This window comes from Triticum aestivum, chromosome 5D (assembly GCF_018294505.1).
Source record: "Triticum aestivum cultivar Chinese Spring chromosome 5D, IWGSC CS RefSeq v2.1, whole genome shotgun sequence".
Taxonomy (NCBI): domain Eukaryota; kingdom Viridiplantae; phylum Streptophyta; class Magnoliopsida; order Poales; family Poaceae; genus Triticum; species Triticum aestivum.
Genome location: NC_057808.1, coordinates 101051135 through 101062025, shown reverse-complemented (window position 1 = coordinate 101062025; position 10891 = coordinate 101051135). Strand labels below are relative to the sequence as shown.

Sequence of the window (10891 nt, the reverse complement as noted above, 5' to 3'; positions counted from 1 at the left end):
TATTTTTTCTGATTATACATGCAACAGGGAATAGTTAAAAAACAATAACAAATTAAATGATCATGTGGTGAACCGGCTTCTTCTCCACTGCATTTGCTGATGACATAGGAAGTCACTGCAATATGGTATTATGAAATTATTTTTCATGAAAAAATGATGATACACTTTCATCTAACCAACTTGAATACTCACTTTCCTCAAGAAAACAATCTGAATAGTCTTGTGCATGGCATGATCCAAATTCAGACGACACACTTCCTTATATGCTATCTATTAATGAACGAACGGGTACTTACATGTATATGAGGCCAGAACCAGGCGTCGCGGACAGGGTATCTGTCTTCCACATCATCAGCATGGAGGAGCTCCTCCTCGGCTGCTCACTGAAGGACGACAACGATGTACCCATTTCCCATCTCTATTGTGGAAATGCATTCTGGAAACAATAAAAGAAACAATAAAAATACAGAGAGTTATACTAAAGAAGAAAAATCCTTGCATGCCAATCGTATGAAATAGCTAATGCAATTATCCCATATATAAATGCATCCCTAACACCAGCAACCGCTCCGGAATATATTCCACGTAAAAAACGCACCGATCATAGATTTATGAGATAAAAGTAATAGAGTCAAGTTAGACTACCCAAAACGATGCATGTGGTTCTACTTGTCACTTTTGACCTTAAGTGGTTTCGGTGGACATATAGTATGATGAATTTACTACATAGTGACCTTAAATTGTTTCAGTACACATATAGAAGGATAGAAATTCTACATGTACGGGGAACTACCACCAAAGCCATGTTCTATTGGATCCAGTTTGAACAAAAAAGTATATTGATTCATCAATCATAGACATAAAGTTTGGTTCAAAGAAGGAGGACTACATACAACTTCCAAAATTTTATGTGTGCCAACCAGTGGTTTCGGGCTGACATTCAGATAGACGATGCAGCTTGGAAGTACTTCTAAATGACAGTCATTTTCCATATTATATCTGCAGGTGCATGCTAGTGCAAAGTAGTGCTACATCATGAAGTTGTTGTAAGGTACATCGGGAAATAAATAAAAATTCAGTGCAAGCATGGTTGCAAATTATTTGGCAAGAGCGTAGCGTGCAGGCCACTTGCCAGGTCCGGCACCCATACGCCCCTAGTAATTAGCAATGGTGAAAAGTCTAAACCAATTGGATGGCACAATCAACAGAAGCAAAAAAAAATCCTTGGGCGCCTCTCCACGATCCGTTGCCCGGTCCACCTCGAAGATTGGCCTGCTTCGAGCCCCGTTTGTGTTCAGCAACGGCGGCGGCCCTGCAACTGCAATCATTTATCCTAGTCTCCATAGTAGAACAATGGATGATCACAACTTCAAATTCTAGTATATACTGAATTAGTAAGGACCAGCGGGATAGCAAAAATTCAGAAAAATTCATTCTAAAATAGAAACCTCTAATTAATCAGACAATAAACTTGCCGTTTGATCTGATGATGAAAGGCACAAATGAATGGTTGTCGTGCATGCACATAAAAAATCCACACGAGAGTATGCAATCATCAATTCAATTTTTACAGCCTGGGAGTTAACACTGATAGGCCTTGCCTTGAATCAGGTCAAAACGAATGACCACAAGATTTTATTAGTACAGACTGCAGACCAAAAATTCCTCTTAAACACTTTTTACTGACTTCTGTATTGTTTTGTTCAGTACTTCAGTTCTTCAGTTTAGCATTCTAAACAAGCCAATGATGTTGAAAACAAGGTATGCTATTACAGATAGTTTTAAGGCTAGGCAACCAATGAATTTAGTAGCACACAATTAAACAACATCAGGTGACAAATTCAGCTTCCATGCTGATCCTAAATACTGCAACAAAATGTTTGACAGAATATGCAGGTCAGTTTGGCACTATAAGTTCCCAATCATTAGCTCGCCTCAGGGGTAAAACAAGCTACCATATAGTAAAGTACCAAATCACATGAGCAGTGTTGTAATCAGTCATGTAGATATTATAGAACATCACTAATTTTAACCAGTTCTGTAGTAGCTGTATAACTTTAGTGATTTTGGAAGCTTTGTAAGACTAATTCCCAAATTCCATCTGGTAGTAATTAAAAAATTCCATACAATGAAAATACTCGTATATATTTCCATCATGAACTCAATATACGTGTGAATAAATCGATAAGTAAATCAATATGGTGCATACTCTAAAATCTCAGAGATCTTTGATGTTGTAGAAGTTATTAGTCTACTACTCGTTTCGGAAATCCCTACAGAAAAAGGGAGTACATTTCAAACTCCAGAACATGATGTGCAAATGGTGAACTGAATAAAGCTATAATGGGCCAGTATACTACATGGAGCATAAATCTGCAACATGAATTTTGTAGTTATAGTATTATTACTTTCTTCGAAAATGAAAATCTATTTGCAGCATGGGTGTGAAGCATGCATACGCGTGCACAATCAAGGATTGAAGTCCAAATCTCAGCATGTTCCACGTCACCAGAACATCATCGTATTCCCAAGTAACCAAAAATATTGTTACTCCTGGTTGCCGTGAAATTTCTGCAACAAAGAGGGGACAATTCAGTACAGAGATAACAGAGAGAAGAGAGACGTAGTGTTGTTGTCATTGTGCTCCCTCACCTCCCGGCCCTGCAACTTGAAACCACCGGCGCCTCTGCACTACAACCCCGTATGCACATCGTCCCTCTCCCTCGCCCGACACAAGACACACAAGCTAGCACCGGCCAAAAATCAATCAATCAATCAGTCAGTGAGGGGAAGCTTGTTGATTGACATCCAAAAATTCAATGAGTTAGAGAGCAGAATGAACTCATTAACAGCACACATAAACAACCAACCATCCCCTGGTTCAAACTGGTACTGGTACATATTTACAGATTCGACGGTTCGGTTTAGGCACCAGAAAGCAGAAAGCAGAGATATAAGATGACAGATAACATAGAACCAGAAAGCAGGACGACGACACAGAGAAAAACGTTTAGATTGCAATTCGTGTATACCAAGCTATGCTATGCATTTTGGCATAAGTTGTGGAATCACGCACATATTTTCTTTCAAATAAAAGTAGTACTCAAAGTCTGAATTCAGTTTCAAAGAACAAAGCACGCATACTGAAGTTCGATGACAGGTCGACGGAGGTTGTCCCTGCAGGACACCTTGTCGGATAGCGCTGAACTTGTTGCCGGTGATGCTAGGCACTGGGGGGACGGCATGAACAGCAGCATCGGCAGGAACAGCCTGACGAAGCATTTTAAAAGCATTCATAAAGAATATAATCTTCTAGATGATAACAATAAAAAATACAAGTGCAATAATCCACCAAATGTAGGAAAGCATTGTTAATAAATAGAGATCTGAAACCATTGATCACATGCAAGAAAACAGGAGGAGGAGGTGCACAACTACATGTAGGGCGTGCAGATGCCGCTGAATTCATGAGTCGTTGGCTCCTGTTGCTTCCGTCGATCTCGTCATCCCCAAACTCAAGTATAGTGCCATAACATCAATCATATATGTGTTGGCATTTTACTGTACCTGTTATGACAGGGATGGCCTTGCTTTAAATAGAGCATGTTCAAAGTGTGAGAGTTCAATCAAACTCGACGAACTCATTGATGGTGTCCAATTTACCAGGAATTGGGTTCTCTCATCCAAAGCGGCCACAACTACTTAGTTTTACCTAAACAAGGAAGGCATGGTCAAACAATTTAATTCCACTCGTTGCACATTCATAAATCACATGACAGATGTACCACGCATTCATAATTGTACAAAGTAACTACCAAGTGTTCCCGAAAGAATAAATCCACACACGCAATCAGCTAAACATAAAAATTTACCTCAAAAAAATAGGATGTATGGTGAGTTAGTGCTTGCACGGGTTCATATTTTCCTTACTTCTGATTCGCTCTCCCCAATATACTTGTTCAATTGATCAGGCCCCTAAAGTTCCAGAAAAGGAAACATTGTACAGTTTATACAGAACACAAATTAGGTAGAAAGAATATGGCAATCTCAAAATAAATTGTCATTAGTGTTTTCCCACAACCTGGAGATCCAAGCAGAAAAAGACCAGCTCGCATGACTGGCACCAAAAAGGGAAGATGAAACCATAATTAGGTATTTAAAGCAGTAACATGAAACACTAAAACTTATAAAATGCAAATAAAAACCGCAGATCTTGGTGAACTACCTTCGATATGAATTCAGAGGTGGCTAACGGTTTTAATCTACCAATCACTATGATGACCAGATGACACATAGTTAACTGCAATACCACACGCCCTGCCCTGTTCATCGCTTAGGGCAGCAATGTGGTCAATGGATAAAGATTAAAAAAAATCAGGCGCCTGGTTTGAACAATAACACACGCCCTCCCCTGTTCCCAAAAAATACCATCAACATGGCCACTGGCTAAAGTTTCAGGAGTACCCATTCTTGGAGTCGCCCACTCGAGTCCTAAATGTTTTAGCAAAGTATAAAGTACAAAGGTTAATCATGTGTCACTGCATGTTTCAGCAATTATATGGTAAGGAATCAAGCTATGAACTCAGGCATACCTTGGTATCTTGGCCTTCTAGTTCATCAAAGATCAGGTTCAGCCTTTCAGGTACCTAATAAGAAATAAGAACAGATTTGTCAGGTGGCAACTTAGATACCAACGATGACCGTGTATGCCTGAGACCAACAAGCAGCTCATCAGGGAGGTGGGTTAAGACAAGAAGCAGCTCATCAGGGAGGTGGTGAATCTAAGGATGCCCATCTGCACCGGGGAGCAGAACAAGATGTGGTGTGCTGAGACTGCAATAACAGGCTCATTGCCCATAACCGTGTGGCGGACATACGAAATTCAGTTTGTTCCTAGCTACTCCCTCCGTTCCTAAATATAAGCCCTTTTAGATATTCTAATGTGGACTACATACAAAGCAAAATGAGTGAAACTACACTCTAAAATACGTCTATATACATCCGAATGTAGTCCGTATTGAAATCTCTAAAAAAAGTTTATATTTTGAAACAAAGGGAGTAGATTTTATGTCCTGTATATAAATGGACCCGAGAGATGAAATTTAGTCCTCTCCCCAACCAGACATACCAGCCCCGGCTTCTTCCCAGCGGTTGTCGGATCATGCTCCAGGACAAGTTTTTTTACGAGGATTGAAATGCAAACCCTTGTGTTGCTATGCTGCCACCCAAGATAGTATTCTTGGATGAAAGTTATCAAATACCAGAATGTAACAGAACTAAACATTACATTTGTGAGATTTGAAATCACTCACCACAGAACAAGCCTATCGTCGCAAGAAAGTGCTAATGAAACACAAGTTTTATAGCAACCACGGTTTAATCATCATTTGGGACACGGTAAAGACCAACCACAAACCTAGTCACGGAAGCAGCTTCCCGGCCATGAAGCACGCGAACTTATTGCTCCGGGAGTACTCATACGGCACCCCAGCCACGGTGAGCAGCCGCTCCAGGACCTCCTTGGCCTGGTCGGGCTCAGCGGTCTCGCACTCCAGCTCGTAGTTTGTGCCGAAATCGAAGTGTGTCTCGTCGAGCTCTAGCACGAGCCCTTGCCCCTCGCCCTCCTCGAGCTCATACACACCGCGGGTGTTCCGGAAGCCGCCAAGGCAGACGAACGGCGCTTTGTCCCTGCCGACGCCGTACTCGTCGGAGACGAGCCGGACGATGGGGGAGTCGACCGCGTCGAGACGGGCGGGGTTGTCGACGCAGGTGAGGGCGAGGGCGGGGTCGAGGGGCTCCATGACCTCCTCAACGCGGCTGACGCCGGCGTCGATGCGCGGGCGGCGCTTGAGCGTGAGGACGGCGCGGGAGGGGTCGCGGTCGTCGGTGCCGTAGAGGCGGACGTCCCGCTGGGCGGCGGTGGCGGCGGCGAGGGGCCGCGCTGGGGCGTCGGTGCGGAGCAGGCGGGGCGCGAGGAAGGAGGAGGCGCCGGTGTGCAGCCGCGTCGGGGAGACGGAGCTTGATCTCGACCTCCATGGGGTTGGGGTTGCGGCTAGGGCTGGGGGGCGGGGCCTGGAAGGGGCGGGCGGCGGCGGTGTCTACTCTGGGAGTTCTAGGGATCGAGAGGAGCGGACGAAAAAACCTACGAAAAAAACCAGTGGAAGGTGGGACGAAAAAAACCCGGACGAAAATGGTGGGACGAAAATAAACCCCGAACGGAGACTACCAACTGAGACATTAGGAGTAGAGATAATTGATCATGACCACTAGGTAAAAAACATTACTTCTTTGAAGCGCACGTTCTTTTTATCACTGAATAGTAAGACATGTTGTATCCTATCCTCTCACACACCACACGTTCCTTATCCACACCGTCTTAAACACACTCATCTTTATCTTCTTCCCTGTACACCTAAATTAACAACAACCAAAGCCAGCAGCAACTCGGTGACATGCATGGGAAGGTGACAGGGAACACAACAGACACCGTGTGCAGCAGCAATGAGAGACGTCGGGCGAAGGTCAATGACAGGAGCCATGGAAGGTCTGCCTGAGATACCCGAGCAGGTCACGCGCGAGGGATGACGAGCATACAACAGATTGAATGTTGGAGGAGTTGCATTGGATCCTAGTCATCAGCACTCAATCCGGATCAAAATTTTCAGTCAGTTCAGATAAACAATGTTGATGTTTTAAAGATGAACAAGAACAGGGTCAGCTGCTGCTTCTTGAAGAACAAGAACGAAGGCCACGACAGCTATTGCAGGAGAGGCCGCGACGCTCAGGCTGCAGGAAAGCGGCGCTGCAGTGGGAGGTGACCGTCGGGTGATTGGGGGTAGCAGGGGAAACATGGTGGGGGTGCAGCAAGTGGCCTCGCGGCAGTGCTTGGCTGGCTTACGGGGAGGTCGGGGTGGGTGTTCTGCAGGTGACGTGCAGAGCCGAGGCAATGCAAGCAGAGGAGAGGAGCCCCAACACCAGATCTCATGGCAGTTCGAGGACTGTTGGAGCACCGAGCCGGGTCGATGTGGAGTTGAGGAGCGGTGGCTGACATGCATCTGGAGGACGGCAACGGCCAAGCCCATGGCGGCGGCGCTCCGGCGCTGCACCACTCGCCCGACGTGGCGAACAAGGAGGCAGGTTGGTCGCCGGCGAGGGGAGGAAGGAGGTAAGGTCCGGGGGACACGAGGTAGCGCGTTGTGGCCTCAGGAGGTGGCAGCGCGAGGGGATCCTTGGCGCGGTGGCGGCGCGTGGGATCCATGGCCCAACGGCGGCGCACGAGATCGAGGGCCCTGCGGCGAGGTACAGGGATCCAGGGCCTGGCGGCGCGCGGGGATGCGGGAGATCAGCCGCGCCGGTGAGAGGGCAAGGAGAAGGAAGGAGGAGAGGCTAGGCGCACGACGGTGGAGGTCCGGTGGTCTCCGGCGATGGGTTCGCGGGGGGTTGCAGATCGGGGAAGGTGGTGGGTAGAGCTGTTCCTGGTGGTGGAGGTGGTTTTCTCTTTTTGTTTCCACCCGTTCGGGAGTTTCGGGAACAGCCGATCGCCCACAGAGCTGTGATCCAACTCCTTCGCCAACACCGTCTTAGCAAAGTCTGATTTAAAAAAAATCTAAACTCATTCTTCACCTTCCTTTTTTTATCCCGCATCTTCAAATATTCTTCAGCATTGACAATACTTTCTTTAAGCCTACCTCTGTTCTCTTCCTAATACATGTTCCAGAGCTTTGCTAGGTACATCTTCAAAGACTATTGCCACTCTTGATCAACCCACTCCAAGTAAGAACACTTCACATCATCCTATAATATTTAAAACTAGATCAATGACAATTGTAGGGGAAATGGGTTTATAGCAACATAGAAAATTCTAAATACTTATTTTGAAAAACTGAAGAAACATGTTAATTTTCACATATCTTCTCAAAAAGATCAATGTGCAAATAAATTAATTGCTACTGAGACAACAACGAAATTCTGAAACATCAGAACCTATAATTAACTACAACAACGCTACAAGTTCTTACTCATGTACAATAAATAACAAATTAAACATTTTATGAGGAAGGTAAATATAACTGCAACAGCATAGCGACGGTGTTTGGATGACAGCAAATTGATACTAACAGGTGTGTACATGCACAAATTTAGTAACATAGAACTAATAGCACTAAGGCCGTCCACTATGTATGCCAAAACTGGTGTAAAGACAACTGTTGCTACATCTCGCACCGGTGCCCTGCACTGGTGAGCCGATGCAGCGGAAAAAAATCAGGGACCCGGACTCCGGAGCACCTAGTTGCTCCGATGCCCAGTTCCTTCGTGCCATAAAGATTTAGTATTTTACTGCTTGGTTGCTCGGATGCGTGGACCAAAGTTGGCTACATAAACTGCTGAAGCGGTGCCAAATAATTTTCTAACGGCACTGCTGATGAGATGGCAACAATTTTAGATACTAGGTAGAAACTGTGACACTGTCTTAGGATGCGTTTGGTTAAAGGTGTGGTATGAATGGGTTGGGACCGTGACAGTGTCTGAATCACATCTAACAAATGATTTGTAACAATGAAAGAGGGTCTACCCTTCTCTGCACATGCTAGAAACTTCCTCCCAGTGTCCACAGATTCAAACGCAACTAGCTTCACGCATGGAAATTGATGGTGACAACGAGTAGATAGATCTTTAGCCACCCCGCTCCATTCGTTGCCACTTATGGTCCTAGGGAGCTACAAGAGGAAGAAATGACTCAAATCGACTGTCGGGTAAAAAATCTTTCATTCCAAGTCATAGCCCGAGAGAGAGAAGAGAGGCATACCCGGGTGGTGAAGGAGTCGTCGCCGGACGAGGAACCGCTGGAGAGGTCTTTGAAGAAGACCATGGCGACCCCGGTGGTAGGATGCGAGACGGCGAGAGCAAGGAAGCAAGCGAGGAAGCAACTATAGCTAAGGAAGGAAGGAGGAAACAGGAGAAATGTGACTTGTGGTCGGGGAGAAAAGGGGGTGGGGAAGGGGGAGGGGGTGGGGTAGATATTTTGGTGGTAGGCCAAAATTTTGGAAATGTGGAGGGAAACTTTGCGCGCAGTGCCGCCGGACCATTCACTTTGAATGATTGTGTGCATCGCAAATGATTTTTCTGCTTTACGTGCGTGGGATGAGTTTGATAATTCAAATTTTGGTGGAAATTTCCTCGGGTACATCATTGCATAATTTAACATTGCTTGCTAATTTGGGCACACAAAAGAGCGTACAGCAGGCAAACCACACTTACTGAATCGAGCAATTTTAGTAATTAAACAGAGCCAGTTGACCTAAACATTGCTCTAACAAAAGACCAGCATTAAAAAATAGCCTAAGTACGCATAATTTTAACAAATCCGTCGCCGCGCCAGCCTATGCATCACCGGTGTGAGATGAGACGTCGATGACTTGTCCTGGCGACATGACGACGTTGGTCGACTCCGTGTCCCCCCTGCTGAAGTTGACCGCGTCCTCGTCCTCGTCCTCGGCGCCGCCCTCAAGGTTGTAGTACTCGTAGTAGTGGCTGCGCCAGAGCTCGCCTTGGTACTCCATCGCCGATTCCTCGACGGACAGACTCTTCTCTACCTCGCCTCGGCCACGCGCAACTCCTCCTCCCGGCGCTCCTCGATCTCCGCCGCCTCCTGCATCTCCAGCTCCCGCACGGCGACCTCATGAGGAAGCAGGTGCTCCATGGCCACCGCTGCCCTTTTCGGACGTGGGTTGCATGCTGGACGAGGCGGCCTGGAATATCTTGGTGTGTGCATCCTTGATCTTGGCATGGATGGCCTCGAACCAGGCCAGGGCGACATCGGAGGCACGGACGGCAGCTCGAGCGCTCTCGGCGTTTGCAGCCACCGTCGTAGCAGCAGCTGCAGCCGTCTCGGCTGCTGCAGCTGCCCTGTCGGCTGTCGCAGACGCCCTCTGCTACCTCTTGAGCATGCGTTGGTTTTTTCTTGAAGAGGAAAGGGTGATGCAGCAAAGTAGCGTAAGTATTTTCCTCGGTTTTTGAGAACCAAGGTATCAATTCAGTAGGAGACAACACACAAGTCACCTAGTACATGCACAAAGAATCAAGAACCTTGCAACCAACGCGATAAAGGGGTTGTCAATCCCTTCATGGTCACTCGCAAAAGTGAGATCTAATAAAGATAGTAAGATAAATATTTTTGGTATTTTTCTTTCATAGTTTGGAAAGTAAAGATTGCAAAATAAAATAAATAGGAAACTAGAATTGTAGATCGGAAACTTATATGATGTAAAATGGACCCGGGGGCCATAGGTTTCACTAGTGGCTTCTCTCAAGATAGCATGTATTACAGTGGGTGAACAAATTACTACCGAGCAATTGATAGAAAAGCGCATAGTTTTGAGAATATCTAAGCAATGATCATGAATATAGGCCCACGTCCATGTCAAGTAGACCGAAACGATTCTGCATCTACTACTATTACTCCACACATCGACCGCTATCCAGCATGCATCTAGAGTATTAAGTTCATAAGAACAGAGTAACGCATTAAGCAAGATGATATGATGTAGAGGGATAAACTCAAGCAATATGATATAAACCCCATCTTTTTATCCTCGATGGCAACAATACAATACGTGCCTTGCTACCCCTACTGTCACTGGGAAAGGACACCGCAAGATTGAACCCAAAGCTAAGCACTTCTCCCATTGCAAGAAAGATAAATCTAGTAGGCCAAACTAAAACGATAATTCGAAGAGACTTGCAAAGATATCAAATCATGCATATAAGAATTCAGAGAAGAACCAAATAATATTCATAGATAAACTTGTTCATAAATCCACAATTCATCGAATCTCGGCAAACACACCGCAAAAGAGTATTACATCGAATAGATCTCCAAGAACATCGAGGA

At 45.6% G+C, this 10891-nt stretch overlaps 1 pseudogene; it reads right to left on the bottom strand.

The window, feature by feature from the left end:
• Positions 1 to 5358: 5358 nt before the first annotated feature.
• On the bottom strand, positions 5359 to 6036 carry LOC123119686 (triphosphate tunnel metalloenzyme 3-like; annotated as a pseudogene).
• Between the last annotated feature and the right edge of the window lie 4855 nt (positions 6037 to 10891).